This window comes from Aquarana catesbeiana, linkage group LG12 (assembly GCF_042186555.1).
Source record: "Aquarana catesbeiana isolate 2022-GZ linkage group LG12, ASM4218655v1, whole genome shotgun sequence".
Taxonomy (NCBI): Eukaryota; Metazoa; Chordata; class Amphibia; order Anura; family Ranidae; genus Aquarana; species Aquarana catesbeiana.
In genome coordinates this window covers 237,935,554-237,953,556 of record NC_133335.1, presented here as the reverse complement: position 1 = coordinate 237,953,556, position 18,003 = coordinate 237,935,554, and positions in this window count along the sequence as shown.

The window sequence follows — 18,003 nt, the reverse complement described above, 5'->3', positions numbered from 1 at the left end:
GAGATCGGGTTCTGGAGGTCTGTAGGGATATAACAGAGGCAGTGACCTGAGCCATGTTTGAGTGGACTTACAAAGAAACCAGTGTATTTGGGTATGAGCAGTGGCGTAGCGTGGGTTGTCAGCGCCCGGGACGAGGCAAGTAATTTGCGCCCCCTTGACTTACAGACTTACCTATTTTCAGCTAGCTCCAGTCTGGTCACATGATCTCCTGTGTGAGACAGTGATGGCTGCAGGGGAGAGGAGAGTGTGCTTGACAATGACTGGTAAAGCATGGAGTGGTGACATCATGTATAGGTTCCGATGTCCCATCTGATGTTGGCGCGCCCTCCTCTCCCCTGCATACACCACTGGCTCACACAGGGGATCACATGACTGGACAGCCTGAAAATAGGTGTTTACATCTTTTCTACACAGGTTAGCCATTATAGGCATTAGGAGGGGGGTTTATAATATTTCAGTTAATGGGAGCTACATATGTCATATTCACGCTATAATACTCCGGGATCAATACCCCAACGGCACGGTGCTGCAACAAGTATTATAGTGTGAATATGACATATGTAGCTCCTATTAACTGAAATATTGAAAAAAAAAAAACCCTACTGGGTAGTGAGTCCTAAATCACCAGTGCTGCAAGAAACCTCAACCTCATTGTGCAAATGAAGCACAGGAAATGTCATATAACAATTCATCAAATACAATAATTCTAAGATAGCCCTACTGGGCAGTGAATCCAAATCACCAGTGCTGCAAGAACACACAATTGTGCAAATATATAAATAAACAAAACTAATTTCATATAATAATCAATAAAAAGCATCCAAAAAAACATGGCTATGGATGGACTTTATGGCTATGGATGAACTTTTTTATTGATTATTATATAAAATGAGTTTGTTTATTTACATATTTGCACAATTGTGTGTTTTTGCAGCACTGGTGATTTGGATTCACTGAGAGAGACATTGGGATCAGAGAGACAGTGGAGCTGAGGGAAAGGGGCCTGAGGGGGAGATGAGAGAGACTGCTAGCCCTACCTTCCATGCCAGTCTGTCTCCTTGATCCGGGGGTGCTTTGATCCTTCCAGCGGCTCCTCCTTGCATGTCGTCTGGGGCCTCAGTCAGCCTGTTCTCCGGGAGGAAGTTGGAGCAATCCATGCCATGGAGGCACGGGAGATTCTGCGCCCGCCATTTCTCATCTCTTTGGGGGGGGCGGGGTCAAGGAGGAGGCGGCCATGATGGAACTATTCTCCCCAGTCCCAGGCTCTCAGGCAGCCAGCCTATCTGTCCTCAGCTCAGCCCCTCGCTGATCACCACCGTGAGACGGATCCCCCAGCCACTCGCCCGCCCGCACTCCAAGAACGGCCGCTGTTGCTGAGCAACGTGGATTCTCCTGCATCATAAGTTTAACAAGGGGCTTTTATTACCGTGCAAGACGGTCCACACTCATGACAGCGCCCCTCTAAATTTTGCGCCCGGGGCGGTGGCCCCCCTCGCACCCCCCACGCTACACCACTGGGTATGAGTCTATCAGCATGGCACATCTTGACTTGGCAATATTTGTCCACTCTTCTTTGCAAAAACACTCCAAATCTGTCAGATTGTGAGGGCATCTCCTGTGCACAGCCCTCTTCACATCACCCCACAGATTTTCAATGGGATTCAGGTCTGGGCTCTGGCTGGGCCTTTCCAAAACTTTAATCTTCTTCTGGTGAAGCCATTCCTTTGTTGATTTGGATGGATGCTTTGGGTCGTTGTCATGCTGAAAGATGAAGTTCCTCTTCATGTTCAGCTTTCGAGCAGAAGCCTGAAGGTTTTGTGCCAATATTGACTGGTATTTGGAACTGGTCATAATTCCCTCTACCTTGAATAAGGCCCCTGTTCCAGCTGAAGGAAAAGAGCCCCAAAGCATGATGCTGCCACCACCATGCTTCACTGTGGGTATGGTGTTCTTTTGGGGATGTGCGGTGTTGTTTTTGCTCCAAACATATCTTTTTGGAAATATAGCCAAAGAAGTTCAACCTTGGTTTCATCAAACCATAACATATTTTCCCACATGATTTTGGGAGACTTCAGTTGTGTTCTTGCAAAATTTAGGGCTTGGATGTTTTTCTTGGTAAGAAAAGGCTTCCGTCTTGTCACTCTACCCCATAGTCCAGACATATGAAGAATACTGGAGATTGTTGTCACATGTACCACACAGCCAATACTTGCCAGATATTCCTGCAGCTCCTTTAATGTTGCTGTAGGCCTCTTGGCAGCCTCCCTGACCAGTTTTCTTCTTGTCTTTTCATCAATTTTGGAGGTTCTTGATAATGTCACTGTTGGGCCATATTTTCTCCATGATGATGACTGTCTTCACTGTGTTCCATGGTGTATCTAATGCCTTGGAAATTTATTTTGTACCCTTCTCCTGACTGATACCTTTTAACAATGAGAATGCTCCTCTAATGCTTTGGAAGCTCTGTGCGGTCCATGACTTTTGCTGTAGGATGCGACTAAGAAAATATCAGGAAAGACCTACTAGAACAGCTGAACTTTATTTGGGGTTAATCAGAGGCACTTTAAAATGATGGCCGGTGTGTACTGACTTCTATTTAACATGAGTTTGAATGTGATTGCTTAATTCTGAACACAGCTACATCCCCAGTTATAAGAGGGTGTGCACACTTATGCAACCGCATTATTTTTTATTTCTACTTAGCCTCCCTAAAAGATTTCAGTTTGTCTTTCAGTTGAGTTGTACAGTTAAAGATGGAAAAAGTTGTGAAATGATTTATCTTTATCTCATTTTTTTACATCACAGAAACCTGACATTTTATCCGGGGTGTGTAGACTTTTTATATCCACTGTACATGCCAGGGGTCTCAAACTGGCGGCCCTCCAGCTGTTGCAAAACTACAAGTCCCATGAGGTATTGCAAGGCTGACAATTATACAAGCATGACTCCCACAGGCAGAGGCATTATGGGACTTGTAGTTTCGCAACAGCTGGAGGGTCGCCAGTTTGAGACCCCTGGTACATGCAATTTACAAACATCAGCAAAGGGCCCAATATAAGTCCTGGTGGAAGTTGTGCATATATGCCCCAGTATATATAGTTATTAATAGAGATACCTTCATAATCTCCACCTCGTCTATTCAGAGAATTCTTTGCATTCAGTAAAGCGGTAATAAACCCTGCTTGGTCATTTATACCTACAGGTAAGCCTTAAATAAGGCTTATCTGTTGGTAAAATAAATATCTCCTAAACATGCACCATTTATGAGATATTCACCCTGGATGCAGCCAGTTACGTCACCAGCCAGTTATGTCATGCACTCTGAAGGTCCTTGCCGGACCTTCAGAACTTTGCGCTTGAACCGAGGGCTCCCGCACGCGGAAGAAAGACCAGGGGAAGATGTCAGCCCTCTCAGCAGTGACAGTACAGTGCTGGAGGGCTTCATTTTAAGGTGAATATCTCATAATGTGCTCTTATGCGATACATACAAGCACATTATGTCATTGCCTTGCAGGTGGGGTTTTTTTTTCTACAACAGCTGCAGTTTACAACCGCTTTAAGAAATTGCAAAGTGTTCTCTAAATGGTGGCCGTGCCGAGTGAATGACCCCTCTACATATATACAGTATCTCACAAAAGTGAGTACACCCCTCACATTATTGTAAATATTTTATTCTATCTTTTCATGTGACAACCAGGGCCATAGATAATTTTTTGCTTCGGGGGGGGGGTTCAGCAGCACGTACTAAGTCACAGTATTTCATAAAGACTGGAAAAAGGGAAAATCTATGTGTTGCTCATAGTAAGCAATCACATCCTTTATTTTATTTTCTCAGAACCTTTTGAAAATCGAACGTGATTTCAGTTTTGCCTTTTTCCAGTTTTTATGAACATTGACCAGTGAGGTTGGTTATTGTCCAGTCTAAGGTCTGGTACTGGCTGAACGAAAAACGAAAAAAAAAAAAAACCTGACGGATCAGTGCTCTCTGCCATTGGACTGCCTATCACAGGGTGGTGCACTGTAATAGCCAATCTTACTGGGCAGGTGCAAAGGGCGCCATCTTGTGGAAGGATCACATGCCTGGCAAAGGGGTCCTGCGTGGCTCTGAAACGTTGCACCTTTCTTGTGTTGTGATCATGCAATAAACCACCTGTTTGGAAGCCACTTTGTGCCGATCCTTGGTGTGCTGGCAAATATCTACTTTGCTTCTTGTGGAAGGAAGCACCCTCACTGATTTTTTGTTAACCCGGGATACCAGACAAGAGAAGTGGTACTGTGCAGAGCCCATACATACAGAACGTACCTATAAACTTTTGATCTTGAGAATGAGGGGCATGACAGGGAAGCAGTGTCCTGCGTTGCGTGCTGCGCACCGCTGCAAAAAAAGTGTGTGTGGCCAAACATGGTAGTGGGAAGGGTCTTAAGGGACACAGTTAAACAAAACCTGGGTTTCCTTGTACCTATAAAATATGCTGAGGCCGAGTCTTCCATAATTGCTCTCGTGTTAGCCTGTTAGGCCCTGACTGTTCACATGTAGCGATTTGGGATCGTGGGCAGAATCGCTGTGATTCGCAATTCCAAATAACACTGCAATGCTGGCAAAACGCAACACACGTGTTTGTGTTCCATTCATTTTTAGTGGCACCAAAACACGGTGTGGTTTTGGATGTTTGTTGTGCGATAAATCACTCAACAATCACAGCAAAAATACACCACATTGTGGTGCCAGTAAAAATGAAAGGACCACAAACAAACGGGCTGTGTTTTGCCACCATTGCAGTGATATTTGGAATCAGGGCGCGGTGGTGGGCAGAATCACAGCAATATACTGCCCATGATCCCAAATCGCTACATGTGCCTAACAGGCTGACACAGCAGCAATTATGGAAGACTCAGTCCAGCGTCTCCATCACCAACTTTGCCAGCAGTTGCCAGAATCTCAGATACCAATAGAATGACAGGAAGAAATTCTGCAGTACTGCAGTTCTAAGCTAGCCTGACTGAGGAGGACACAAGGGAAAGAGGGACACACCTAGTGACCCGGGGTGGACTGGGTCAATGGACAGCAGCAGCATGCTTCAGAACATCATCCACATCTACGTCCACGTGGCAGGCTGGTGGCTAACAGCACCCTTGAGGGTCCAGCTCCTCACCCAAGCGGAAATCAAAGGTGGGAAGCAGCACTGCAATGAGGCAGAGCCCCATGGAAATAGAGAGGACCGGTGGGCGGGTAGGTGCCGGTCCCTCCCTCTCTGCTCAGTGCTTCCTACTGTCCTGGTGGCTGCGGCTGGACAAGTCAAGAAGACATAATCTCATATAAAGGAGTCTGGATGCACTGAGGTGCGGAGGTGGGGCAGCGAGAGCCAGGACCCTCTTTAAAATTAATTGGACCATGGGCAAAACCCATCTCCCGGGGGGGGTGTCGCCGCCTTCCTGTCCCTTCCTGTGGTGGCGTTCGTTTGCACCCCCCCCCCAAATATTGAGCACTGATCACATGCAAGGAAATTAATAAAAACATTTTTGCTTGATTGGATTGGATTGCAAAGTGCCCAGTCTATTTGCCTTTAATAAATCCACCCCATTGAGTTTTCATTTCAAATTTGAATGAAAAGGGTGAATATTGCCTGCTCTAAATCTCTCTGGGAAAGTTTCCGTCACTCCCCGATGTTATATTTTGCTCTCAGAGAAACGTGAGCATTTTGTTGACTTGGAGCTGGAAGGATGTCACCATGGAAGATTCCATGACAACCAATAATGGGATAGATTCCATGGAGGGAATGTTAACGTTTCTGATGAACCTGCTACTTGTAATGATTTATCTATCTCTATCTTTCTCTGTAGTGTTCTCTGTACAGCACTGCGGTATATGTTAGAGCTATAACAATGTATAATATTTCTTTTTTTTATTTATTACAGCTACTTAAAGGGGTTGTAAAGGTAATTTTATTTTTTTTTTTTAAATAACTAACATGTCCTACTTACCTTCACTGTGCAGCTCGTTCTGCACAGAGTGGCCCCGAACCTGCTCTTCTGGGGTCCCTCGGCGGCTGTTTCAGCTCCTCTCCGCAAGAAATAACCACCTTAATGCGAGCTCCCTCGCATGGTGGTTAGTTGTTGCGGGCACGCTCCCGTGATACAGCCGGCGGCTATAGCCGCTCGCTGTATCACTCGGCCCCGCCCCCCGGCGCGCCGCGTCATCGGATGTGATTGACAGCAGCGCGAGCCAATGGCTGCGCTGCTTTCAATCCATCCACTGCAGCCAATCAGCGACCAGGCTGACCTGCAATAGAGATGACGAGAACGAGCAGCGGAGATTCGAGGCGTCAGGTAAGTAAAACGGGGGGGTTGGGGGCGGCGGTATTGTCAAAAGTTTTTTCACCTTAATGCATATAATGCATTAAGGTGAAAAAATTTTTACCTTTACAACCCCTTTAAGTAGCACCATTCATTTCTGCAGCGCTTTCTATCTCTATTGTACGTTCACATCAGTCCCTGCCCTCAAGGAGCTTACAATCTAAGGTCCATAACTCACATTCATACATACACATAGTAGGACACATTTAGACAGGACCCAATGAACCTCCCAGCATGTCTTTGGAGTGTGGGAGGAACCCGGAGTGCCCGGAGGAAACCCACGCAGGCACAGGGAGAACTTAAAGACTCCAGGCAGGTAGTGCCGTGGTTGGGACCACATGCAACCCTAGTGCTGCTAGGGCTAACCAATTATCCACTGTGCTGCCAAGATTATATCTTGGGGGGGCATTCGATTGTAAGCTCTTATGGTGCAGAGACTGATTCCACCGGCTTAGTGTTTACAGGCGTATTATAAGAGGAGCGTTTACAGGCTGCGAAAAAAACCCATCACCAGCGCATTTAGGAAAGCAGGTTACGAGCAGAAAAGACGATTGCAACGCCTAAACGCATGTAAATGCTTCTAAACATTCAACGCATTTAGCACTTGAGTGCTTTACTCATTCTAATGTCCAAAATAAATTGATATTCTGGCCAATGGCATCCATAAATGCTCGAAAGTTTTGACACACCTAAACGTGCCTAAATGCGTCTAAATTTGGGATTTATCCGGACAGTTCAGGGTTTTGAATCTGTCTGTTTCAGTCCGCCTGAAACCCGAAAACATTATTTAGACAGGAATGTGGCTTGGGACAAGGCTTGCAGGAGGGTGAGGGGGGCACTATGCACGCCGCATTACTCAGCTCTTTGGAGCGCCCAAAGGTCTCCTAGGTCTGTTACAAACCTATAGTGTATACTAAAAAAAAAAAAAGACATTTTTCTATGTCCTGGTAAAGTGTTCGGGTTTGGCTTGAAGAAAAAGTGGCAACTCTAGTCTAAAAGCAACCCTAGTCTAAATGCAACCCTAGTCTAAAAGCAACCCTAGTCTAAATGCAACCCTATTCTAAATGCAACCCTAGTCTAAAAGCAACCCTAGTCTAAAAGCAACCCTAATCTAAATGCAACCCTAGTCTAAAAGCAACCCTAGTCTAAAAGCAACCCTAATCTAAATGCAACCCTAGTCTAAAAGCAACCCTAGTCTAAATGCAACCCTAGTCTAAAAGCAACCCTAGTCTAAATGCAACCCTAGTCTAAATGCAACCCTAGTCTAAATGCAACCCTAGTCTAAATGCAACCCTAGTCTAAATGCAACCCTAGTCTAAATGCATGTGCAATATGCAGCATTAGGTGCGTTTTTTAAGCTTCTTTTTCCTGCCAGGAGTAAAAGGCGTTCAAAATTCAAACACCCACTGTGCATGAGCCCTTCATGCATTTCTTTGCCTCCGTTAGATATATTTGTTTAGGAATGTTGCAAAATTTGAGGTATGCTAATCTCAAGCAAACATTTGTTTGTTTTTTTTTTCCCATCGGAAACACATTGTACAAATTACTTCCACCCAGAGACACCCATGTGAAACTTCTACATCCATCCTGAGATGGAACAAATAACCAAGTCCATTCATAAACAGACACAGCTTGTCAATTCCAATCTTCCTCCTGATTATTTCCAAGAATGACGATGTCCACCACTGCCTTTCATACTCTCTAAATTCCTCCGGTATTTAAAATTGTTTCAGAGCTGGGAATCTTTTCCTGCTATAAACGGACAGTTGATTGCTCAGCAGGCACATGTATGAAAATGCTATTTCACTTTTGTACTCAACTTTTTACATTTAAACTGCCAATCCCTAGTTTTAGACAAATACGTCATATAAAAGATTGATGGTTACATTAAAGTATATGTAAACCCCATCATTAAAATCGCATATAATCTTGAAATCTAAAGCCTTCATTATACAAATTCCCAGGGTTCCTGTTAGGGACATAAATAGAACCTTTAGGGCAGGGCCGTCTTTCATATTGATTGGGCCCTGGGAAAACATTTCCCGTCACGACAGGACAGGCTAAACAAGCAATTGCTTGGGGCCCCGAGCTGGCCTGGGGCCCCAGCCGCGCCGCCAGCCGCCGCTTCCTATAAGCTGCAGCCTGTAGTGTGGCCGAGCTCCACTTACTCCCTCCTGCAGTCCAAGTGGTACAGGACTCAGGAGATTCAGTTTCCTGTTCCCGGCCGGACTGACAGGAAGTGCACACACTGAGTGCTCACTTCCTTTCAGTCCGACCGGCCGGGAACAGAAAACTGAATCTCCTGCCGCACGGTGCGCGGTAGGGAGGGGGGTTAAAAAGAAGAAGGGGGGCTTTGCGTGCGTGCGTGCAGGGGGGGGGGTTGGGGGTATATCCATGTCCATTTTGCTTGGGGCCCCCAAATTCCTTCAAACGGCCCTGGCCCTCCCCCCTCCATTCTGAGACATACGAAAAATAGCAGGTGGACTCAAAATCAGTTTACTGCAGCAGATCACACAGCGATTACAATTGGTTGCCAGAGGTTACAGCCTTTCCTTACCGCTCACTGGCTGGTTGCTAAAGGTTACAACACATCATTTCTGCTTGCCGATTGGTTGCTAGAGGTTACTGCACATTATTAGCGCTCACTTATTGGTTGCTAGGGGTTACAGCACATCATTACCACTCACTGATTGGTTGCTAGAGATTACAGCAGATTACTACTGTTCACTGATTGGTTGCTACAATTGTTAATGCACATCATTACCACTAACTGAGCACTGGAGCTATTCCAAATATATGAGACAGTAAAGCGGCACATTAATACACACACTACACATGTCCTCTGTGCGCTCTGCAAAGCCTTCATTGGGGCCCCAATTCGCGGGTAGCGCTGGCTCAATGCTTTGGGCCCCCCCAACAAAGAAGGTGACCTGTTTTCCCTGCGTTAAAGACGGTCGTGCTTTAAGGCCCCCGATGCAAAAAACCACGAACCCCCCCCCCCGACCGGGGCCCTTTCTATCGGTCTAGGGGCCCTTTCCTCTGGTGGGGGGGCCCTTTCCTTTCAGGCCCGCGGCCCTTCCCGCTGATCCCAGGGCCCTTTACTCCTGTCATGGGGCCCTTTATACAGTCCCACAGCTGGTCCCTTTCACATGTTCTGCAGCAGGTCCCCTTCCTGCTATCCTGGGGTCCCCAAAAATGCGACCATTGTGACCCTGGTAGTTCCCAGCACACTTACCAGCCAGCCTGCAACAGACCAAATTAACCCTGTCTAACAGTTCATGTTAAAACACGGGGTTTAGTTTGCACACATTTGCAAATACGTGTATGGATAAGCTGCAGAGGCAGCGTCATGGCACACCAGTGTACTGCAGTCCTAACTCTATAAATTTTGAGAGTCTCCAAAGTTGAAGCACTGATATAATAATGGATAGATTGAGGTCAGGTATGCTTGGAGGGGGCCCACCCCTCCTTAAAAGTATAGGGACGCACGGGACACCATTCCATGTGCTCCTTGCTACAAAGTCCAGTTATAGGTTGGAGTGGTTGCCATTTCTTTGTACTGTTGGTGAATTAGTAAAGGGACGCTCTGGGTACCTTCGCTGCCATTGTGCTATTGATGGGTGTCCAGTGCGTCCCTGTACCTTTAAGGAGGGGTGGGCTCTGTCCAGGCATACCTGACCTCAATCTATCCATTATTATATATGTTCTCCAACTCAGGAGCCTCTCAAAATTATAGAGTTGGGACTGCAGTACACTGAGGGGTGCCGTGACGTGGCCTCCGCAGCTTATGCATACATTTCCAAATTAAACTAAAACCACTTGTTTTAAGGAGAACAGTTAGACAGGACAATTCAGTTTGTTGCAGGCTGGCTGGTAAGTAAGCTGGGAATTTGTATTTGATAATACATTTTTTGACATGCATCGCCCCTTCCATGTGCTCCTTACTGCAAAGGCCAGTTATACAGTGCCTTGAAAAAGTATTCATACCCCCTGACATTTTACACATTTTGTCATGTTACAACCAAAAACGTAAATGTATTTTATTGGGATTTTATGTGATAGATCAACACAAAGTGGCACATAATTGTGAAGTGGAAGGAAAATGATAAATGGTTTTCAACATTTTTTAGAAATAAATATGTGAAAAGTGTGTGTGTGTGTGGGGGGGGGGCATTTGTATGGCGCCCCCCCGGAGTCAATACTTTGTAGAATCACCTTTCACTGTAATTACAGCTGCAAGTCTTTTTGGGGATGTCTCACATCTAGAGAGTGACATTTTTGCCCAATATTCTTTGCAAAATATCTCAAGCTCTGTCAGATTGGATGGAGAGGGTCGGTGAACTGCAATTTTCAAGTCTTGCCACAGATTCTCAATGGGATTTAGGTCTGGACTGTGACTGGGCCATTCTAACACATGAATATACTTTGATCTAAACCATTCCTTTGTAGCTCTGGCTGTATATTTAGGGTCGTTGTCCTGCTGGAAGGTGAACCTCCACCCCAGTCTCAAGTCTTTTGCAGACTCTAATGTCGCGTACAGACGGTCGGACTTCTCGTCGGAAAAAGATATGACGGCTTTTCCGATGGGATTCCGCTCAGGTTTGCCTTGCATACACACGGTCACGTGAAAGTTTGCTGACCGCCAAGAACGCAGTGACGTCCAACACTACGACGAGCCGAGAAAATGACGTTCAATGCTTCTGAGCATGCGTCGAATTGTTTCCGAGCATGCGTAGGAATTTTGCGCGTCGGAATTGCATACAGACAATCGCATTTTCGGATAGGAACTTTTTCCGACCGAAAAGTTAAGAACATGCTCTCAATTTTTTGCTGGCTGGAATTTGGCCAGCAAAAGTCTGATGGAGCATACACACTGGTGCATTTTCCGACGAAAAAAATCTCATCGGCCTTTTGCGGCCGAAATTCCGCTCATGTGTACGCGGCATCACAGGTTTTCTCCATCCATCTTCCCATCAACTCTGACCAGCTTCCCTGTCCCTGCTGAAGAAAAAGCATCCCCACCACATGATGCTGCCACCATCATGTTTCACGGTGGGGATGGTGTGTTCAGGGTGATGTGCAGTGTTAGTTTTCCGCCACACATAGCGTTTTGTATTTAGGCCAAAAAGTAGAATCTTGGTCTCGTCTGACCAGATCACCTTCTTCCACATGTTTGCTGTGTCCCCCACATGGCTTCTCACAAACTACAAACAGGACTTCTTATGACTTTCTTTCTCCAATGTCTTTCTTCTTGTCACTCTTCCACAAAAGGCAGATTTGTGGAGAACACGACTAATAGTTGTCCTGTGGACAGATTCTCCCACCTGAGCTGTGGATCTCTGCAGCTCCTCCAGAGTTACCATGGACCTCTTGATTGCATAGGATACATTAAGGTGAAAAAACACGAAGGTTTACAACCCCTTCATATAGACAGAAAGTGGCTGAAGGAAATTATTAGCACTGAGTTGCAAAAAAAAGATTAAAGAAAAAGGCAAAAAACATGATTTTCTAAAAAAAACAAAACATGTCAATTGTTATTTATAATAAAAAAAATATCTACCCTTTTTATTTAACAATTTACGCATACCTCCCAGCTTTCTGAGATGGGAAAGAGCGACATCTATTAGCTTTAAATATGAAGGCAAAGGATATACTCTCATTATATGAAGAGTTAGTCTACGTTTCCACTGTTGCGACCCCAAAGTCGCACAATATGGAGTGCGACTTTGAGTGCAGCTTTGATCCAACTTTACACTCTCTGGATCAAAGTTGCATCAAAAGTCTCATCAAAGTAGTGCAGCCACCTTTTCAAAGTCGCTGATTTTCAGATTGGAACGGGTCCCATTGAAATCAATTGGCTGTGACTTGCCATGCGACGTTATGTGTCTAAAGTCGCATGACAAGTTGCACTAGTGGAAACGTAGACTTAATATGCAAAAAATGATTAGTTAATTCCTCAAGCTTTTTTTTACCACTACTTTTATTTTTAACTGGCTTTCTAAATTAAAGAGGTATTAAACCCAGAAGCAAAATGTATATATTGCAGCTTACCAATCCTTAGATGTGGTGGCTGCATTCGTTTTCTTATTTAGGTTTTCTTTTCTTTCTTTTCTTTATTTTCACCGTGATCTGGCCAGTAAGTTTGTCGTTTTTCAACAGCACAAGCTCCTCTTGCAGCGTATCAGTTACAGCAGCCGTCCCCAACCTCCCCGGCACCAGGGACTGGCCTTGTGGAAGACAACCCCCTCCACAAACCTGGGGGGGAGGAGGGGTTTGGGGGTTGCAGCCCAATTTTTACCGATATGGCCTGGGGGCACTGGACCCCCACAAGGAGCACTCAACCCAGATCCCCCGTACGTGCAGCCCACAGCAGGGCCCCTGCCGCTGACCCGACAAAAGGTGGAGCCAAGGCGGCAATGTGACCGGCTGCAAATACAGATCGAGCTTCGCATGTTTGCCTACCCAACACCTTCCGCTGCGCAGGCCTGGCCCCCAATAGGCCACGGGAAGGCGCTGGCCCGTGGCCCGGGGGTTAGGGACCTCAGGCATTAGACAAACCATTGGACACTATCAGGGGGGCTTACAATGATCAGCTTCTATTTATTCATGTGAGCTGGACTTTGGGTTCAATTTGTTGGTATATCTCAGTGACGGCCGGTGGAATTTTTTTTTGGGGGGGGGGGGGGGGGTGGCGGTAAACAGTAGGCCACCGACAACCCCCCCGTCGGTTGCTCGGTGGGATGGTTGGTCGCACTTACCCCATCGCGGTTTCCCATGCTCAGCGGTGGCCTCCCGTTCCTCTGCTCTCCATGGGTTTCTACAGCGGCGGCGGCTTCCGTTTCCTCCCTCCTTCTCGGTGGCCACTCAGGGGTCTTCTTTTTTCGGCCAATCGGAAAACTGGTCTCACACCCACTTCTGATTGGCCGGATTGAAGGACAGTGTTACAACAGAGAATATTCATTCGCTGTTGTAACACTTGGATGGGCTCATGGCGCAATGCTCTGCGCCACGAGCCACCCTATCTTGAAGCCTATAATGCCCCGTACACACGGTCAGATTTTCCGACGGAAAATGTGTGATAGGACCTTGTTGTCGGAAATTCCGACCGTGTGTGGGCTCCATCACACATTTTCCATCGGATTTTCCGACACACAAAGTTGGAGAGCAGGCTATAAATTTTTCCGACAACAAAATCCATTGTCGGAATTTCCGATCGTGTGTACACAAATCCGACGCACAAAGTGCCACGCACGCTCAGAATAAATAAAGAGATGAAAGCTATTGGCTACTGCCCCGTTTATAGTCCCGACGTACGTGTTTTACGTCACCGCGTTCAGAATGATCGGATTTTCCGATAACTTTGTGTGACCGTGTGTATGCAAGACAAGTTTGAGCCAACATCCGTCGGAAAAAAATCCTAGGATTTTGTTGTCGGAATGTCCGATCAATGTCCGACTGTGTGTACGGGGCATTAGAGCCTATGGCTCTAATCAGGTGCTTAAAAAAAATACCCCTGTCGCTATAATTCAGGGGCCTGGCGTCCTGAAAGGGGCCGGACGCCTGAATAGAGGGTGACCACAGCGGCCATGGATAGATTCATGCGTTGTTCATATAGAGGGTGGAGGGGGGCGTTGCCTGGGCGCCCCTAATGGACGGGTATATCCAAATCTTCTAGTCCACATGCGTCCAATACAAGACCTGCGGGCCGAATCCTGCCCACCAGGCCATTTCGTGTGGCCCTCGCACCTCTCCCGCAGCTGAGGCACCCCCTTGTCTCTGTCCCCTCCTTGTCTCAGCAGTCGACAGCAGAGAAGAGGACGGAACTCCTCCACCAGATCCTGCACTTCGCCGTGCAGCCACACCCCCCCCCATCTCTGCCTCCCCTGCTCCCCTGGTCTCAGCATTCAGCAGACTCTGGAAGCTGACTCCAGCCCTCCTTTGGTCCTCCTCCAGATGCTGCACTTTTTGCTTCCCAGCTTCTTCCCAGCAGCAGCACAAGTTAAAGGGAGTGCGCTGAGATCTAAGGGATGAGGTGGGCTGGTGACACCTGTAAGAGACATGATGTAAGAGAGAGTGGGGTGCTCTGGACATTTAGTCATACAGATACAACCATAATGCTGATGTGACCCTACAATGAAATTGAGTTTGGCACCCCCGTTCTAGTCCATCTAACACTTCCCTCCCCTCAGACTGACAATGCTGCTGTCCAAAAGTGCCTCCATGCTCCTTCATCCATAGTGGGGGGGGGGGGGGGGTGCTCTACTACAGGTGGTGTGTTACTGACCAGATCCCAGAGGGGGGGAGCCTAAAAAGAAGAAAACAAATGCAGCCACCACATCTAATGATTGGTAAGATGCAATATATGACATTTTTGGCTTGGACTTTAAATCCGCTTTGGGGCTTACCTCTCCCTACTTAGGGTATATTTCCTCAAGCCTTCAGAGAAGGCGAGATCTTTGTCCTTGTACACCGGTAGAAAACCAAAAGTCAGAGGACGCTGAAAGCTGGTGACAACTCCCCTCCCGTCCCCGGAGTCTTGCAGATGATGCCGCTTGTGAACCAATGAGCTTGTGTACAGTGTTGCTAATTAGATGCTCATCCATCAATAACGCGGGCAATGAATGACTTTGGCTTGTCAGAAAACACCTTAGTAATTCAAGCACATCCAGGGCTGTGTGCAGCAGCCATACAAAGCTTGGACAAGCCCACTAAGGGGGTTCCCACAAGCCAATGCCATGTCTAGAAAGGCACTTGGCAAAGTCTGAACGGGACTAGTCGCTTCTTCTGTCTGAGCAGCCGCATGCAAGCTGCCATCTTGGCTCTAAAAAGTGTTACACGACTTGTTACCTAGTTGTGCCATTTTATTATTGCCCTTTTTTTTTTTTAAGTTTTAAACCCTAACTGAATGACATTTAGTTTGCTAATGAAACGTGTATCATAAACAATTGCCATGGCTTTTTGTTTTTAATAAAATAAGATTTTCACCTTTTTTGCTTTGAAATTAATTCAAACGTTGGTTAACCCAAAAAAAAAAAAATTGATCCTGTTACTTTAAATCAAGTTATACAGCACAGTACTTGTGCTGTGTAATTTGCCCTTCCCCCCCCCCCATATCACCTAAAATACTAGGCTGATCCTGCCTGGTTATGCCCCCCCCCCCCCCCCCGTAAACTGACCATGGTTCATCACGGCTGCTGAGCCCTGACACCGTGGTCAGTTTACGTGCCTTAGTCATCCGCAGCTCTCCTGTTCCCCTGTCCTTCTCTCCCCCCTCCCTCCCTGCCTGTCTGCCCCCCTGTGTCGGGGCCCGCCACCTCCTCTCTTGCTGCGGAAGTTTCACTTAAACTTTATCCCATCCTGACTGTTTAATAATCCTGTTTCAGAGCGCCGACCGCCGCCCTCACGTGACCCGCCGCCTCTCTCCTCCTCCTCCTCTCCCGACTGACGTCAGCGGGGAATCCTCAGCCCCGCCCGCTGCATCTGTCAGACGGGGAGAGCAGAGATCTGGCAGGTCACCTGAGCGGAGATCGGCGCACTAATAAAGAATATTTTTTATAAAACACAGACACAGGGGCACATAGGATTAATAAACAGTCCGGGTGGGATAAAGTGCATTAATCCACACCAGATTTGGTTCAACTATAAATCCATTAGGTCTGTTAGTGGGCTGTAGCTGGGCCAGTGTAAGAACAGAGATCATAGGCTTGCGGCAGGTGTTGGCTGTGAGGAAGAAGGAAACCCCTTTGAAACGCGTCAGCCTGCAGAGACCCCAGTGAGGTCCCTTCTTATGTAATGAAGTCACAAATGAGTGGATTGATAAGCGATTTTAACTAAGGAGTTTGTAATTAGTTATTTTTGTCCATTAATTATTTATTAAAAGTTTGTGGGATAATGCACTAGGCCTGTGCGCTCTCTCTAGATTTCATTATTTTTCAGTGGTCATAGGACTTCCCCAGTCCTAGAGGACAGCAAGGTCCTAGAAGATTACCCAGATGTGCAGTGGAATAATACTTATAACTTACTGAGCTGTTAAACTCATACGCAGGAGACTAATGGTGCGCCGGGTGTGCCTGGGCCCACCTAATCACCCTATATAGCACGGAGTTTCCCTGCTGCCCGGCTTCCCTGTGTGCCCCTTTCCCCCACAGCACTACCAGCTTCCCTCCTCTCCTCTCCCTTTGACTGCTGCCTGGGGCCACCTCTGTTTAACTTCAGCCCTTTGCTTGCAATAGGATAGAGCCCTGGTTCACATTGATGCTACTTTGAAATCGCGCTACTCCACTTGAAGTAGCGCGATTTCAAAGTAGCAAGGTCAGCGCGATTTCAGCTGCTACTTGATAGACATCTGTGTGGCTTTCATGCACAGATGTCTATTTAAGTTGCACCTGAAATCGGCAAAAGTAGTGCAGACGTGCAGTGACTACTTTTGCAAATCGGTGCGGCGCCACCCGATCTTGTGGCGCCGCACTGATTGGAACAGTGCCATTGCCTCCAATAGGCTGCGACTTGTCATGCGATTTGATCCCTCAAATTGCCGGACAAATCGCTCCAATGTAAACCTAGGCTAAAGTGGGGAAAAAAACGAAGGTAATCTCGCTGAATGCGTTTTTTGTTTTTGTTTTTTTGCTGCGTTCCACACGAGCCATTTCAATTCAATCTTGTTGGAAATCACAATTTGATGTCTTTGATTGCTTTGCAATTTCAACAAAAATTGAAAGTTCCATTGCTTGAGCCACGTGCCAGCTGAAGAGTGTCATACAAGAGGGACATATTTTACATCATTTCTTATATATCTGAGAATTTAATTTCCAGTGTCCCAGAACTGTGACTTTCCTTAGAGGTTTTCCTCCTGGCTGCGCTGAACAAAACTGTCCACATCTGTTTTTCTCAGATACTTTTGTTAAAAAAAAAAAAATATCTGAAATGTATCCCAAACGTGCAGTCAGTTCCTCCACATTATTAATGACACAAAACTAATGATTGTTTTGATAGAGCATTACAAAGCAATGCAAGCTGTGACCCCTGGAGACGTAGAGCCAGGTTGAGGGTCTGGCAGGATTCCATGACTGTCAGTGAAAATTGATGGAATCCAGCAGACTTCAATGGGAGGATAAGACACAGTGTTCCCACTTCCTCTGCCCTTTCTTCCTCTTCTAAAATGTCACCTTGCAAGGATTGTGTAACTTGGCAGCACTGAAAAGAGAAGTCTGATGTGGCAGGAAAGTAAGATGATGTCCGTTTAACCTCTGTGTGTTGAAGAGGAACAAAACCTGCCCAGTCCCTTGGAGAAAGCCCATCCAACAATTTTCTATAAATGAGAACCCCACCCAATCTTCTTCACTTGACAATAAAACAATCTTCTTAACTGTGTGACTATTCTTGCTCCTCTCCCCTTCATCTACATAGATACCAGGGGCGGACTGACAACTCATGGGGCCCCTGGGCAATAGGAGATTATGGAGCCCCCAGGCAAAAGGAGATTATGGGGACCCCAGGCAATAGATTATAGGGCCACACAGTATACACACACACATACAGTATACACACACAGTATACACACACAGAATACACATACACACACTGAAAAGGTACTGGAGAGGCGGGCAGCTATAATCTTGGGATTTAAAAAAAAAACACAGATTTTTACAT